The sequence below is a fragment of the Anomalospiza imberbis genome, chromosome 8 (assembly GCF_031753505.1).
Source record: "Anomalospiza imberbis isolate Cuckoo-Finch-1a 21T00152 chromosome 8, ASM3175350v1, whole genome shotgun sequence".
Taxonomy (NCBI): Eukaryota; Metazoa; Chordata; class Aves; order Passeriformes; family Viduidae; genus Anomalospiza; species Anomalospiza imberbis.
In genome coordinates, this window is record NC_089688.1 from 34,589,993 (window position 1) to 34,607,492 (window position 17,500).

The following is a 17,500-nucleotide window of genomic DNA, read 5'->3' on the forward strand; positions in this document are numbered from 1 at the left end:
TCGAGGCAGGCAGGGCTCAGTCGGCATTAGCACCCGAAGATCCTGGATCCCACCAGCCTGATTAGCTCTGGCAGCCTGATTAACTCAGGCCAATGGCAACTCCACGGCTTTGCTTTTTCTTTCCCGAACGCGCGGTTTCTTCCCCGAGCTAATGAACACGTGGAAACCAGAAGGATTTGCCCCAGCTTCTCCGAGGGGTTTCCTGGCTGCTGCTTGGGAAGCAGAGGAGCTCCCAGCCTGGTTCCTGAGTGCTGGGAGCAGGAGCCCTTCCTGGCGAGGCGGTGCAGCGGAGGCTGGAGCGACTTTTATTGCTATTGTTTGTCTACAAATCTCCCCGTGCCAAAGCCCGGCGTTGTCCAAGGCGAGCTGTTTGCTATTAATGACTCATGAGTACAATAATGCTGCCAGCCCCCTACGAGGTGTTTTGTCAACGTACTTAAATTTCTAAAGTCTCAAACTGTTGCTATTTGTTTCCCTCCATCCCCCAGCACTTTGCACAAATGTCTGTGGAGTACCCGGGCTCCAAAACCCTTCACTCTCAGCGCTGACCTTTGTGCTCTGGAAACAATTACTCCTGGAAAGCCTGTCAATATCATTATTTTTACAAGAAATCAATACGCTTCACAAAGTTAATGGGGGATTCAGGCAGCAAGCGTTTACCTTCTTACTGTCAGTGGTGCAGCGGGCTGTGCTCTGGCACAGATGACAGATTCGCCCAGACACCGAGCAGACAGTAAGCAATGGATGTAAAGGAAAAATAGGCTGCAAGCAGGCGTGGAAAACGTCAGCTTCTGCAGGCATCTATGCTCTAACGAGCCAAAGATGTCAGCCTCTTGTAGTGTCCACTCTGGAGCAAGCAAAGAATACAGGGAGCTAATGAAAGGGGGATTAGGGAACGGTTTCCACTTCACAAATAGAAATAAACCAGTTTGGAAATGTTGGGGTGAAATATTGGTGGGTTTTCTAGCAATGGGGTTCTTAGGGAGGTTGTTCAAGCAGCTAAAAAAAAAAAAATATATATATATATATATATCACATGGAAAAACGTGTTCTACAAATTTAGACTGTAAGTTGAATTAACCCACTTAATTCTGGGAGTTTAACTAGGATATAGGAGAAGTCAATTTTGCCATATTGAGCTCTATTTCCTCTGTAGAAGTATTATGGCAGAGGAATAGTTGGGATGTACTGAATTTGAACCAAAAAAAAAAAAAGAGAAAGAAAAAGGAAAGTGGTCACAGTAGAAAAGATGCCACAGTGTTTATACTACCTATGTTTATACTAATAAAACGCTGGTATTATTAAGGATATTTCTAAAATATCCACAGAAGCTTTCACTGAGCTATCCATTTCCCAAAGGTTTTACACTGAAGGTGTACTGAAATCGCAGAAAACGCCTTTTTAATGTGTTCCACGGAAACCAGGCAACATTTGAAGGAGATGCCCATGACAAAACCTGTGCTCGCAAGGATGCTGCGGCTCAGCCTCCTCGGGTTTGGTCCCCGCTCCCGGCGGGGATGTGAGATGCCCGCAGCCCCGTGAGCCCGGGGCTGGGGGAGCAGTGCGGGATGTGTTTTCCCGGGAATATTTCGCTCTGTGCCCAGCTGGTGCTGTTGGCTCTCCGGCAGAGCCCTGCGAGCGCCGGCTGCAGCGAGCCCTGCTCCTGCCGCCGAGCAGCATCGCCGCCCGACGTCACCCACTCCCGAGCCCAAGATCTGCCCCAAATCTCGGCAGAACAGCGTCCTGCTATTAGCAGGAGGCGGGTTTTCTTAATTAGGAGGCACCGGGAGTGCGCTGAGCCCCGCTCCCCCCAGCTCGGAGGCAAGGGCGAGATGACTTCAACACATGGCGGGGGTTAAAAAATACTAAGGAAAAAAATTTCTTCAGCTTCCCTCGCTGCTATCAACAGTTTGGAATTTACACTCGCTCTTTACATCATTACCCCAGTCGTTCACAGCTTTTTAAGGCTGTAATGCAAACCACATGCAGAACCGGGCCCTCCCCTGCAGCCTGGGCTGGGTGGGATGGGAACGGGCGGGGAGGGGAAAACCAACAAACAGATCTCTTGTCTACAAAGCACAACTCAACACATTTTTCATGCATTGTGGGCTCCTCCAGAAGCAGCAAGCTGTTTAAAAAAATACCTGGCCCAAATGGAGCATTTGCTTGACATGATGGAAAAGTGAGTGCTATTTTCTGTTATATTGCCCCTATTCTACATCAACAAGAATATTTTTTTTTTTGCTGTTCCCAACTGATTTCACAGTCGTGAACTCCGTTTATGAATTATCTGACACATTTCTTGCAATTCTTCTGACAACAGTGCTCAGTGGAAATTTCAAGGCACCTCTCTTCTGACAAGTAGAAATATCAATATTTGAATAAATTGTGGATTTTAAACTTCTCACTCTGATGCACCACAGCAAGGAAGACTGAATTTTTCTTTTACTGGGTCTAATCCCCTTGAGCCTAAAGGAAGAAATCTGTATGCAGCGTTTCATTACAAGAAAGCTGTACTGAGTGACATTTGAAGCACACATCTAAGTCGACCTGATGAAGTTTACTTCCTTCAAACAACAAATAGCAGCTTTGTATTATTTCCCCTTCTTGGGGAAAAAAAAAAAAGCAAAAGCATGATGTCTGAGCAAAAAGCCGAAATGTTGATTCACAAATTGACAGGCCAATCTTTAAACAAATGTGTTTCTTGGGGGAAAAATGCAGCTTTGTTCAAGCTGAGCATTTTTCTTGTGCCTGACAGAAGCATTCCGGGGCTGATTAGAAGGAACTTGTTAGGGCTCTGTCTCAGACACTCTGACTCCACTTTTTAACAAGCATGCAAAGAAAACAACATAAAGATAACAAAACATTGTCATTACCATCTATGGGCTCTATTTGGGGCTTTTTTTTTTTTTTTTGCCTTTTTCTTTTTAATTTTATTTTATTTTAATGCTTAGGCTCTGAAATTTTCCGCAGCTCATCTTGCACCCAGTCCCAGATGCCCGCGGTATCTGGGGCTCTGTGCTCACCTCCTGCCTCACCCCGGGAGCTGAGGGGTTCCTCCACGCTTCCCAACATCCTCCAAGGGCTCCAAGTGGGAACAGCAGCGTGATCCTCATGCCTGAGCCCTCCCTGCCTGCCCACAAGCTCCAGGATCATCAAATAATTTTGATAATTTGCTCATCAAAGGTTCCAAACAGTCCCAGGGCTGTCCTCATGTTCCCTTTAACTCTTTGTCTGAAGGGTCTTGTGTGCCAAAACCAGTCAAAAGGTCCCAGTCCATCCTCTCTCAGCCAGAAGAACAAGTTATGAGTCTGTTCTTGATGGCTTTACCCACAAAAATAATCTTCTCCATGATGAAGTTATCCCGGCCGAAGTGCATTGGAAAACTTGTCTTAGCAAAGACTTACAGATCTGTAAGATCTTTATCTTCCAGGCCAGGTTGGGCAGGGCTTGGAGCAATCTGGGACAGTGCAAGGTGTCCCTGCCCATGGCTGCAGGTGGAACTGGATGGTTTCTAAGGTTCCTTCCAACCCAAACCATCCCATGATTCCATGAGAAGCTCAATAAATGCCAATCCCTTGGTTATGGGAGATGTGTGATGCCACCATGTTTACAGACCCCACTGTGCCTCCACAACTCCTAACAGCAGAGATCAAAGCAGAATCTAACCCCAGACACCACAAGAGGGAACAAATAGGAAGATCTGGTTAGAAAGATTTGTCCCCAAGGGATAGCCAGTATCAGCCCATGGATTGGGGCATCCCTGGAGGACACGGATGCTCCACGGGAGGAGCATTTACATCAAGGAAAATGTTTGCTGAGACAGCCAAAGAGCACACCTAGGAAAATATTTCACTGCAGTCAGGTGTTGATTGGTTCACACTGATGGAGGCAAGAAACCTGTCCAAAAATGTGTAATGAAGGCGAAGAGTTTTGAGGAATTCTGGGACAAAGTGGGAGGGTGGATGGGCACATCCTGGAGTTGTATTTGGTCCTGGGGTGCTGCAATGCAGCCTCGAGGACAGGAGTGGTCAAAGATGGGCAGGACCTCCACAGAAACATCTCAGAGAACAGAATGTGCCCCAAATGTCAGCCCTGGTCCAGCCTCAGGAAACTTCTCCCTCCACCTGAAACCTCCTGACACAACTGCAGAATTCCTGGAAATACCTGAACTATAAGGACAAGACTCAGCTGAAAAAAAATTTAGCTCATGTCTTCTGCCTGGGTATTGGCATGGGCGTTTCCTGGTGGCCCAGGGCAGGTCCTTGGTGCCACTGCTGATGAAAAATGGTGCTGAGGGGAATTTCTCACCGTGCCTGAGACAGACCTCAGTGTTCTCTTCTTGTTCAGTCCCTCCTCAAGTGGCACAGGGCCAGCCTGACACTGCTGTAGCCCTGCAGATGGAAGGTAATCTTTCACCCAAAAAAACCCAAGCCCTGAGTGTTCAATGTCTGCAATTATTACTTTTCTAAATTTAAGAAGAAAACACAACCCAGTGTCTATGTATGGCTCAAAAGTTCCCAAACCTCTTGGATTTGTTTGTCTGCCACTAAAAATCCTCATTTTCACTGTCCTGCAGTTCATCTGGTCTCTGCAGTTCTGTAGGAGTGGTTTGATAATCCATGGTGTTCTGCACATCCCTCTCTTCCCTTCAGGAGCACTCTGGAACATCTCTGGTAACTTCAAGCCAGGGTAGAACATTTTGAGTCGTGCTTGCAAATTATACCATCAACCTGCAGATTTTTTTTTCCTTTACCTTTCTGCCAGATTTCCATTAAGATTTATGCTACTGAAAAATATTGCTGGCTTCAAGCTCTGTATTCGGCCATTGACATGCTCATTTATAAATATAACACAAATTATCATGAGCTTTTTTCCTTCAATCAGGGAATGTCTTCTCATTGTGTATTTTTGCCTTTTCCTTTTTTATCTCCCCTTTCTGCCCAGAAGAGAGAAGAAAAAGCTTCTCCATTCATGATGGGAATGGGACCAAGACCCCTGGAAGAGATATTTCATGGAAAAATCTCATTTATCCACTCTGAATCCTGCGCTGAGGAGAAGCAACAATCCAGCTCACTCAAATCACCTTGAGAACAAGAAAATAGCTGAGCAAGCCTGCTGTGCCCAGCCAAGCCACAGGGCTCCACTCCAGGTGAAGACAGGTCTGCTTTTGGAGACTTGTGAAGAAATGTGACCAAAATTTGCTTTGGAGGGGAAAAAAATGGGTAATTGAAGTCAGAAATGGGGCTTTTTTTTTTTTTCCTCTTTGCCTTATGAAAGACAGTAAAACTAGTGTAAAATCAGTGTAACTTAATTGACTTTCCAATGCTAATTTATGCTAATGGAGGTTCTGGTCCATAGTTTTCACCTGGGAACTCAATAGCAATGAGTGATGGCTCCAATTAGTCATTATAATTGTGAGTTGCTAAAGCTAATATTAGTAGAACTGCATGACATTCTGTGTTTCTCCCCAAACTTTTCCAATAAAAAGCCCTGTTCCACACAGCTGGATCAGGCTCTGCTGCAAATGGGTCTCTGTTGGGGTTTTTGGGTCATCTCTGAGCAGATGCAGAAGGGTTTCCTTCACCAAAAGTCTTCTGCTGGGTGCCCACAGGTCCCACAGCTGGAATACTGGATGGTTGATCCCCCCATTAGGCAGCTTCAATGTCCAATATAGATCAAAAAGCTGGATGTTTCACCTGAGGAGATCCATGCTGGATAACTAATCCAAGTTCTCTAATCTGTACTTTGGCTTTGACGTTTTGGGTTGGGCATGAGGAGCAATTTTGTCTGTCAGACACTGTCAGAACTCTCAAGATTTTCCAGGAAGGCCCCTGACCTCTCTGGGGGGATTGCAGTGCCTCTGATTTCCCAGAACAGCTTCAAATTTGTGTTTGGACAAGGCTCTCAGGCACAGGGTGGGACTGTTGGGGTGTCCTGAGCAGCCCCACAAGTTGGACTCCATGATCCTGACGTGTGCCTTCCAACACAGCACATTCCCTGGTTCTAAATGCATTAAATTAATGCAAATACTTCTCTTCAAATGTGTACAAATAAAAGATCTTTATGGTATTTTCCTCTCTTGCTTAGTGGGATGTGAAATTTCCCATCACTCAGAAACGTTCACGTTCTGTGAATGAAAACTTCAGTGATGAAAAGTTTCAAACCCAAAACACTCAAACATCTCCACAAGGCTGGGTTTAAGAGATGAGGAGATTCAGCAGATGGGTGGGGAACAGGTGGAAATGTTGGCACCTAATCCCAGGCAGGATTTCTGGGACAGATAAATGGCTCTCATATCTCAGTGGAGAAGCTGGTAATGGTTTGATGACAGCCATGAGACACAATTTGCAACTTTAGCTTCTCCAGCTCCCTTTCCATGGAGAGGGGTGGGATCCCTGCCACACCCCCTGCTCTGATTCAAGCTGGGTGCACTCCCAGGTGGGCATTGCTGGGCTGCACCAGCAGATTTTGATGGGCTTTTCACACCAGGCTTCAAAAGAGGCCCAAAAAATCACTCAAATCCAGCGTTTTTGTTAAATAGAATTAAAACTTGGCCTGTCTTCAAAGGAGGGGTTTTTAGAAAGGTGCTTTATTCTGGCTTGTTTACACTCTGAAGTGAGTTCCCTGCTTCCTATTTCTAGGAAATGTGGTTTCCTTTCACAAAAACAGATGGGAAATGTATGGAATGTATGCACTACCTGTAGGCATTTTTCATTTTGCTTAGAGCTCAGTGTTACCACCATTCACCAACAACACAGGAATCATTGGTCCTGGAAGAGGGTTCTGCACCACAGTGGGCAAAACAAATGGATAAATTCTGTCCTCAGTGCAAGACCGTGAATTTATTTCACATTCCTACAAATGATCAGAGTCTTCCAGCCATCAGCTCCACAGACAGCACCAGGCTGTGGTTTCAGGACATGCTTTAGTCTCATCCTCTGCTGTAAAGGACATCAGAACATTTCCACCTCTAAGTTACAGTGGTTTTTCTTAGTTGAAATGAAAATAAAAATCAAAAGCTGAAACTAGAATGTAGAATCTCAATTAATTATCCATGCCTTTAGACACAAGAGGTGATAATTGCTGTAGAACAGTTCTGCAGAGAATCCCAGGATGGTTTGGGTTGGGAGGGATCTCAAATCCCACACAGTGCCACCCCTGCCATGGCAGGGACACCTCCCAGTGTCCCAGGCTGCTCCCAGCCCCAGTGTCCAGCCTGGCCTTGGGCACTGCCAGGGATCCAGGGGCAGCCCCAGCTGCTCTGGGCACCCTGTGCCAGGGCCTGCCCACCCTGCCAGGGAACAATTCCCAATTCCCAATGTCCCATCCATCCCTGCCCTCTGGCAGTGGGAGCCATTCCCTGTGTCCTGTCCCTCCATCCCTTGTCCCCAGTCCCTCTCCAGCTCTCCTGGAGCCCCTTCAGGCCCTGGCAGAGCTCTGAGCTCTCCCTGGAGCTGCTCCTCTCCAGGGGAGCACCCCAACTCCCCCAGCCTTTTTCCATAATCTGTTTATTTAAGTTGCAAAATAAGGACTGTGCTGTTTCTGATATAAAAGTTCATATCCCATGGGCTACAACAAAGAGTAGTCTGGACACTTACTACAGGTTGCATTAATGTATTAATACAAAAATAATAATAAACACTGCAAAAATAAGTATCAGAACTCATGATATTAATAATTCCAGTGGATCTGCTCTTTTTCCAGGGGCAGAGGGATCCAGCACAGATCACACGAAGCTGTGCTATACAAATAACTTATTTCCAGGTTATTACGTGTCTGCACTTCGATGCAGCAATGAAAGAGGAGCAGATTCCCTTCTCAGAAAGCTGTTTTGGAAAGAGTTGTGCTGGCTTCAGGGGGAAAAATCCGTGCTGGGGGATGGATGCTGAGGGTTCTCCGTGTTAAGGGGCACTCTGAAATTACCTAAGGCTTTCTCTAGGCTTGTTCCATTCTGTCAGAAGTGTTTACGTTCCCAGAGAGCCGTAAGTCAGCTGTGGAAAATGCAGAGAGGAAATTCCTCGAGAAAGGACGAGAAAGACTGACAAAATCAAGGGGAGCAGTGCTCGGCATCTGCCACAAACCACCTGATCTGGACAGGAGCAAGGATGTTCCCTCTCCTGGCGCTCTGGGACTGCAGGAGCTCTGCAGGACAGGAGGAACAGCCAAGTGTTAAGGTTCTTCCTCTTTACAGAGGGCAATTTTATGTTGCTAGAAATAAAGATTTAATTTTTGTCCTCAAGGACTTTTTCCCTGGAAAGCTTTAACAATAAGGAAAGAGAAGGTTCTATTCTTAGCTTATTTTGGCAACTAATCCAATTAGCAACGGTAGTTGATTGGAGAGCCAACCAACTGAACTGAACTCGCCCATAAATCTTATCTTTTAATAACTTCAGCAACTTCCTTGCATTTATTTTTTTCTCTGTCTATTTCAGAATTCATGGTTTCCTGGTTAGCTCCCAGTACTGGAGACCCTCTGCAGCTCTCCTTGGCTCTCCCCTCTGGCTGCTGGCACTGTGTGACATTGGTGTCACCTGCTTGGAGCAGGGTGCTGAGCAGAGGGGGAGAAGAGATGGCCCAGGACCTTTTGGGTGGGAACCACTCTAATTCACCATTTCTTGCTCTCTTTCTATGCAGTGTTTGGTCTTTTCACTTGTTAGAACTTTGCTGCCTCTCCCCTCTTCTTTTTTTTTGTTGTTCTTATCCCAAATCCAGGCTCAATTTCTCTCCATCTTCTTGTCCAGCTTTGTGAAAAGAACTATTTTGCAGCACTGATCCTTCCTTAAAGGATGTCTGGCACCCCTTGTGTCGTCTTTCCTGTTCTTGCTGAGCACTCACAGTAAAGAACAAGGTGTCAGAGCACCTTCAATGTACCCTAAACGAGGGAGGAACTCATTAATTAGCTGGGAGAGTTTCCCTGGGAGTCAGAGCAGAGGAATGTGCTCCCACTGGGCTCTCCCACTCCACGTTTCAGACAGGATATGAGGTTCCCCAGCCTTATCACTCCCCTGCCATGAACAAAGAAATACCTGGGAAAATTCAGGGATCTTTTCTTCATTAGGAGCCCACAGCTAACTTTGATAATGTCTCTGCAGCGCATTTAAATGTTTCCAAGCTGTGGGTATCCCCTGGGCACAGGAAAATCATTTCTAGGGGTTTCTTAAGGATGCAGAAAGTTTCATGAAGTGCCTTATTTTACACACTCTTGTATATTTTGCGATTACGGAGCTAAACTTTTCTTTACCAGCCCGTTCCTCATAGAAATGAAATGAATGATTAATTACAGATTCTTTGCAATCACCCCTCTCAAAACTTGTTGATAATGCTAAAAATTGTGAAAAGGGTAAGTCAGGAGTTGGAAAGAAAAAGGCTACAGGAATCTGAATCTCTGCATGCCACCTTCCCTGCCCCTCAGCCAAGCCCTCTGGCCAGCTCTGCTCACACCAGCGTTGGAGAGGGGATGATTAATTCAGATAATTAATGCAGGGCTCATTTCCCAGGGCCTGCTTTACCCCACACTAGGATCTGTGCATTTTGCTACAACTGAAGTCAACGATAGCTGGGGTTTGGACAGAGAAAAAGCTCATTTATGTACGTAATGTGTGCACACTGCACATAATCACATGGTATTTAATGTCCATATGTCCTGCCCAGACTCTGAAAAGTCAGACCCTCGACTTCTCCTGAGCAGTCTTGGAGGCAAGACTTGAATAACACTCAGTAACTAAAGCAGGAGGACCACACACTGAACAATGAGGGGAAAATGCAGAACGGAGCTGAAGGAGGAGGGGATTGTGGGGGGGAATTCCTATTTCTGATTATGGAATACATCCCAATATCCTCATGGATATGCACAGGGAGCCCAACCAAAGCTTGCAGGGTTACCTTATTACAGCACCTTTAGTTTTAAATGCTTGTCTTTGCAAGCTGAAGGGTGTTCTCTGCCTGTAATTGTTTGTATGCTAAAGAGGAGCAGGAGAGAAACTAGGCCCATTAGTAAACGAGGAAAGGAAAAAGATTAATGACAATTCAGAAATAACTAGAACTGATTTGACACTGGGGATCTGCCCCAGTTACAGCCTTCAGGGCCAGTCACCAGCACTCCACCAGCAGCACAAATCCAGAAAGCAAAGCAGGAGCTCTGCTGCCACTGGTGTGCACTCTTTAGAAATCAAATTATTTATTGTTTCATTTCTATGTACGTTTTTTTTCAGCCAAGTTTTGTGGTTTGGGTTTGAAGTAGGGTTTATCAGTGCTCATTGGTGCCTGAAATTCTCTCTGAGGTCACAACAGCCCTTAAAAATGAGGAAGTTTTACTTTCTGTAGGAGTTAGTAAAAAATGTAGGTATAAAGAGCTATTAAAAGGTAATGTATAGTGCATGGCCAGTATGGACATGACTGCCATATGCATTATTTAGTAAATTGGACGTGCAGCCAATGGCTGGTTTAGAAATAATGAAGTGTGGTGATGGTAGGAAAATTAGCAAAAGGTGAAAAAGTTGATTCTTGCTGATGGATGCAAACAGCAAAGCAGGTGTTGGGTTGGCTCAGTGACAAATGAGGGGGGTCTGCAAGAAATATCTGAAGGAAGCCAAAGCAGCAGAGGCTTCATGGTGAGGTGAGTGTGTGTTACAGCAGAGGGAGAGGAGAGGAAATGAGGGGAAAATACAGAAAAATACGCAGGAAAATCACAGACTCACGGAATAGTTGAGGTTGGAAAAGGCCTTTAAGGTCAACAAACCCAAATATAAACCTGACATTGCCAAGGCCACAACTAACCCGTGTGCCCAGGTGCCACATCTACACAGCTTTGCAATCCCTGCAATGCCCTGGGTGGGATTGGCCAGGCTGGGAGCAGCTCCAGAGGAGAGGAGCTCCTAAAACCCCTCAAACCCCTCAAACCTCTGCCAGGGGGCACAGGGCTGGTGTGTGCCAGGGCTGGGTGGCAAGAGACAGCACCTGGGGCAGTGGAAGGTGTCCCAGCATGGTCTGCAAGGTCCCTTCCAACCCCAACCACTCCAGGACTCTCCGATTGTGTGACAAGGCTGATGAAAATGCTGGGATCCATTTGCAGGGTTATGGGACAGCAGCTGTGCCCATCAGCAGTGATGGATTTATGGGAAAACCAGAAGGGTGGGTAAGGATAAGGCTTTTATGGTCTGAGCTCTGAAAAGACCTCCCAGTGAAGGCAGACCCTGACCAAAAATGTCAGGAATATAACTAAATGGAGAGCTAATGAGCAGCACCAGCAGTTCACGGAGGTGGAAGAGGAGAAGGAGCAAAGAAGGCAGGAGAGAACAGGCAGAAAGCACAGCAGGGCTCCAGGTGTTCTGGAGCTTTTGGGAACAAGGCTGTCCAGAGCAGCTGGGGCTGCCCCTGGATCCCTGGCAGTGCCCACGGCCAGGTTGGACACTGGGGAGCAGCCTGGCACAGTGGAAGGGGTCCCTGCCGTGGCAGGGGTGGCACTGGATGAAGTTTAAGGTCCCTTCCCACCAAACCAGTCTGGGATTCTGAGATTCTGAGAAGCCCCTCTGCAAGACCTTCCCTTCCTGCAGGTCCCTGCAACACCAACCCTCCCAGTTTCTGTTTTTCCCGGGTGCCAGAGACAGAACCATGCCCAGGGTAGGCATCCCCAACCTCTGCTTGCCGACCAAATCCTTCCTTCTCACACCATGGGAGTAATGAGGAGGCCACTCCTGTGCCTTGGCTGATTTCCCTTGATGTGCATGGTGCTGTAACCTGCTGGCAGGCAGAGGGGAAGGCAAGGCAAATGCTCTTTGGGGATAAATATGGTGAGCAAACTGCAAAGGCTCTGAGAACATTTGTATTCCACACCAGGGACAGGGCAGAGCCTCGGTGGCTCCTGTGCTCAGAGCAGGAGGGGAGCTGAGGTTCCTGCTGCCTTTTGAGCAGGAGAGGAAAATGGGGGGAAGGATAAAGAGGGGAGGATGCTGCAAGCCTGACACCCAGGGTGAGGATTCCTCCCTGGACTGGAAGAAAAAGAAATAAAGCTGGGATTAAGGGAGAAGGATTTGTCTGTGGCTTGAAGATGATGCACTCAAAGGCAGCCCTGGCACGGTGACACAGGTGACAGAGCCCAGGGGCGGCACCAGTGGCCTCACCCCAAACGTTGGAAGCTGCTGTTGGCTTTTGCTCACATTCAGTTCACTTCAGAGCAAGCCTTCAGAAAGAGAGATTCCAAAGAGACCCCGAGGTGGGTCTGAAGGGAAAACAGGGCAGGGGACAGTGACAGAGCTGGGACGCACCTGGCAGGCTGGGAGCTGAGGCTCTTTGGGTGAAGAAGGACACACACAGAAAGGAGGAAAGGGGAACAAACCCAGGCAGAACTGGGTGAACAGCAAGGAAGAAAAGGACAAGAGTCAGCACAGCACAGGAGATAAAATTCCAAGGCCTAAGGAAAGAAAACAATCCTTAGGAGAAGCCTGTGACTGACCAGGTGAGAATGAAAAAAGATCAGGTGAAGGAGGTGATAGAAAGTCAAAAAACTGCTACAGTGTTAACAGTGGAACAAAGATAACAAAATCCAGAGTTGAGGAAGTGAATGGATGGAAAAATACTGAATCAGAGGAATTCTGGGCAGAAGAAGAACTGGAGAATGAGGGAGTCTGGACAGAGCCAAGGTCAGAGGGGGTCACACATGGAGCAGGGGCTGGCAGGTGCTTTGTAAGAGCTTTTTAAAAACTGCATTAAAAATAAGAAATGAGGAGGGGAAAAGAGAGAACACAGTTGGACAAAATGAAGGCAAGAAACAGCAGGAAGCAGAAAAAACCAGTGTAAGGAATAAATAAACAGAGAACCCTGGGCTCCAGCCCTGCTGAGGGAAGAGCCTGGGCAGACATTAGGGAGCAGTATTTTCCTGTCCAAAACTCCTGCACTTATCATACCATTAGAAATGTAATTTCTTAGGCTGGATATAACTCTGTAATGCAGCAAAATATGATTTGAGGGCTGGATTGAATATTGAGATTTCTAATTGCAGCACAGTTAGACTGAGAATTACAGCCAGCAGGATGTTTCCATCCATGCCTTCCTTCAGGAAACCCCACACAGGGGTTTCACTGCCCTTTTTGGGGTTTCCAGAGACTCCCACCCTGTTGCCTTTGGCACTGAGCCCCAGCAGGGTCCTCTCCTGCCCATCCCAGCAGGGTGGGGATGCAGGAGCTGCTGCAGACCTGACAGTGCCACTTAAGGAGCCATCCATCAAACTCTTTTTAAGAATAAAAAGGGCTTTCACAGCACTTATTTTTCACATGTCACACACCATTAAAGACCTGAAGGTTCCTACACCACGTGGCAACAAAATCATAATAAAAAATATGAACTTGTAGAAAGAGAAATAATCCTAAATATATAAAGATAACACTGAATAACTAAAGACAAATTAACCCTCACCATTCTGTGACTCACTCAGCAAAACTGCAGGGCAAATCCCAGGGTTTGAATTGTTCCCCTGTTTAAATTTATTTATTTATTTTTCTATATACAAAACTTAGAAAACTAAAACCCCCCCTCCTGGGAAGGCTGCCCTAAATGTCCCTAATTTCCATGCATGCCATCCTGATGACTTCACTCACTCCCTGCAGCTGAGATTGAAGAGGTGTAACTAAAAGCAGAGCTTTTAGGGGTTTTTAGTAGAACTTCTCCAGCCCCAACCCCAAAACCCTCCCGGTTTGGAGAGCAATTAGAAAGATCCCACACCTTGCAGCCCTCACCTCCAGCCAAGCCCACGGCCCAGCACACTTAGCCTGCCCTTTTTTTTTTCCAATTTCAGCATGTTCAGTGTACCAATAATGCTCTGATGCATTTCACTCATGACTGCATACAGTGAGATTGCTAATCAGGATTACTAGATTCAGTCAACACTGATTTCAATAAAAAGACAAAAAAAAATTATCATAAATATAGAGAAAGTGCTGGCGGCAGTGACAGGTGATTAAAATCTCATTCACTTGGAATCAGCCTGATTCATGGTAGTCGAATAGAGGAAGTCTTCATATCAGCAGCAGATGATTATTATCTCACTCACTCCAAGTCACTTCTGATTGCACATGCACACACAAACTGGCACAAAGTAGATTCATGGACAACAAATCATCATGCAGGGGTCTGACCTCCTTAAAATGAGGCTTTGTATAATAATTCTTCAGAAACAAGCAGATATAGGGGGGATAATGCTAATTTACGGAGTAGGCATAACAAGCAAGCTCGCATTAAACACCCAGTATGGAGAGGAAGCAAGGAGATGCCAATAAATTCTCAGTATTGAGATGAAATCCCGAAGATTAATTGATTTAAAGCGCTGTTTTCATCTGTTTGAACACAATTCCAAACATGAAAATGAAGTATTCAAAGTACTGCTTCAAACAAACAGTGAAAGATTCAAACAGCAGGAATCCCCAATGTTTTAATTTGAGAAGCAAAACCACCCTGAAATATGATTTTCTTCAGTTGTGAGCATGTCCCTGGCTATACTTTGAGAGCACAGATAAATTCAGGGCACTGGTGGATTTTTATCTCTTGAGGTTTAGGTTGGATATCAGAAAAAGTTCTTCCCCCAGAGGTTGAACCTATTCCTCAAGGAGCAACACCTACCCCTTACATAGGGCACTAATAATTCGTTAACTGGAGATCAAATATGCTAATGACAGGGCTTTTTTCTTCAAACACCACAAACTGTGAGTGTTCTCACACCAAGGAACTCCAGTCATGCAGCAGGAAGTGACAGCTCCAAAATATGTCCAATTTCCCAAGTAAAACAATGTATTGTATGTATTGTCCTGCCACCATTAACTGAGAACACTTTTAGATAAGTATTTATTATCTGCTTATGCTTAAACCCCTTAAAATCTCAAAAAAATAGTGAATTAATTACAATTTCTTAGTGCCCTCTCCCCTGGCTCTCTAGAGCACAAGGTGTCCCCTCAGACCTACACCACAACAGCAAGTCCTGGGCAGAGAAAGCTTATGCAGAACGAAGTTAAACAGTTGCAGGTTTCCCTGCTGGTTGGAGGGAGGTTTTTTTTCAGATTGACAGTGCAATCAGAGCCAGTAGCAGTGGCGGTGTCAAAGTGCAAGTCAATAGCTTGGCTAGATGTTGTCTGACAGAAATGAGGAACAGCAGTGGAGGGCGAGGGGAGCATCCCTTGGACCCCAGGGCCTGCTGGACCCGTGGGCAGGAAGCAGGGCAAGGTGTTACTCAGCATGGCCATGGCTCGTAAAATCAACCTGCTGAAGGGTGCAGAAAGGGACAGCTTTGGGGTGGCCACCAGTAAAATCCCCTTGCAGCCATCTGGGCTGTGTCAGGCTGACAGAGGGGAGCTGGCCAGGGAAGGAAGTGGCCCAGTAGTCCCAGCACTGGGGGGAGATAATGCTCAATTCCCTGCAGTGTCTGCATCTGATAACCCAATTATCCCCAGTCTATTTTTTTCGAAGTCTCTTTGAACCTGTGACCCACTACAAACAAAATGTATTTGTGTTGTTCTTAACTGCTAAACTCTGAAACAACAAAGGGCTTGGGGAAGAGTTGCCAACTTGTGTATTTCTTCCAGGCCTCCCAACAATTACATTTCCATCAATCCAGTGCATTATTTTTAAACAGGGGTATTTTTTGATCTGGAAGAAGTTGAATGGCAAAAGTGATTTAAATACACTGTTCAGGATTAAACCCCCTCTGACTAAGCAGAAATAAACGGAGCCAGGAAACACTCTGCTAAAGCATTTAACATAAGTTTAAAGTGACACTTGTTATGCAGCAAATGTCAGTCCATCTGCTCTTGTTATTTATTAAACAGCACTTTTATTTTGGACAAACACATCAACTTGGCTAACTACTTCCTAGTACAGTTTATTCCAGTTTTATATATATATATAAACACCATTTTCTTCTGGAGGAGACAGTTTCTGCCAGGAAAGAAGTTAGAAAAAGCAGCACTTCTCCAAGGTTGCTCTTACAACAAGTACAGACACCAGGACTTGCTCTTACATTTATCATTTATTCATCTATTTTTCTATCTCCGCCTTTGTCTTTTTGAGTAGGAACTGGGTTTTCTACACTTCTGTGCCATGCTGTCAGCTGGAGGAATCCACGTCTCAAAGAGTGGAACACATCGAATTTATATCTGCAGGCAATTAAGGCTGGGATTGTTTGGGAGCTCCGATGATGTCATGCCCAGCCAGAAGCGTCTTTCCACAACCAGAACCCAAGAGAGCCAAGTAATCTGAAAATTATACCACAGGAATCATAGGTAATCAGGAGGGCTGTTTATCACAACAGGCCAAATTAAGGGAGAGCTCTTTTTGCTGACTGAGAGCTCTCCTGAAACCACAGAAAAACACAATAAAAACCCCACGGTTGAACCAATGGTGCAACGTGGCTCGACAGGCAAAGACCTGTGGCAGAGAGACCACAATGAGGAGTTGCAATGGTTTGCAAATCAAAATTATTCCGGAACTTAAATTACACCTGAAGGAGGTATGGGGATGCTGGTAGGGCACAGACACCCCTTGGAGTAAATGAGATTGAAAAACCCCTGAGGGGCTGCACTTCACTCCACGACCCAGGCACACATGGAATGACCCACACAGACATGTAGCACACAGAATAAAATTTTCTATCACCTTCAGAAGCCGGATCAATTGTTAATTCCACCATATGTTCAAGCATATTCTGTTACATTAGTGTCTTCGGAAAAGCTCGCGGAATAGGAGGGAATGTGTGAAAACATCCATGCTGTGCCAGTAAGTAGTTATTTTATGTTTGTAATTTTAGTTTTACTGACTTTGGGCCTAATCCAGTACGAGGAGTCACAGCTCTCCTTCCTTAGAGCACTGGGAGGGGTTTTTGGGGCTATGGGGCTGTTTGGTGTGGAGGGAATCCAGCATTCCCTGTGGGATGTGCATGTCCCAGGGGATGGAGGGTGACCACGAGCCTGTCGGGGTGGGAGGGCTGGTGGGACACACAACACCCTGGGGGTCTCATGGGGGCCTCCCCAGGCTGTCCTAAACACACAGCACCTCTCAGAGCAGGATTTTGGACACGGCCCAAGCGAGCTTGACCAACAATATCAGAGGAGACCCCAAGTGATGCCTCCAAGGGTTGTGTTCATGGCAGATAAAACTCCATTACTGCTCATCCAGGGGTGTGGCTGTGGATGCACACATGACAACACCAGGGTTGGAACAGGATGGGTTTTAAGGTCCATTCCAAACCAGAGCACTCTCTGATTCTCTGACAACCAGATGCAGGACTGATGGTGGACATGCACAGGCAGGAACCCACACCGTGGGTGTCCCATCAGCTGGGGACGGTCAGCCTGGCCACCTTGCCAGGGCAGACCAGCCCAGCACTGCTCACCAGTGCATCCCCTGGGGTCTCCTCCAACACCACAGCACAGATACAGCTCCCTTTCCCAGGAAATGCTCTCCCTTCTCTCCAGGAAAGGCTGAAGACTGGATGGGATTTAAGGTCCCTTCCAACACA

The 17,500-nt window shown here is 46.3% G+C and overlaps 1 protein-coding gene across 10 annotated transcripts in view; it reads right to left on the reverse strand.

The window, feature by feature from the left end:
• EBF3 (EBF transcription factor 3) overlaps positions 1 to 17,500 on the reverse strand; it is a 129,327-nt gene that overhangs the window by 82,787 nt on the left and 29,040 nt on the right. The window lies entirely within an intron of this gene.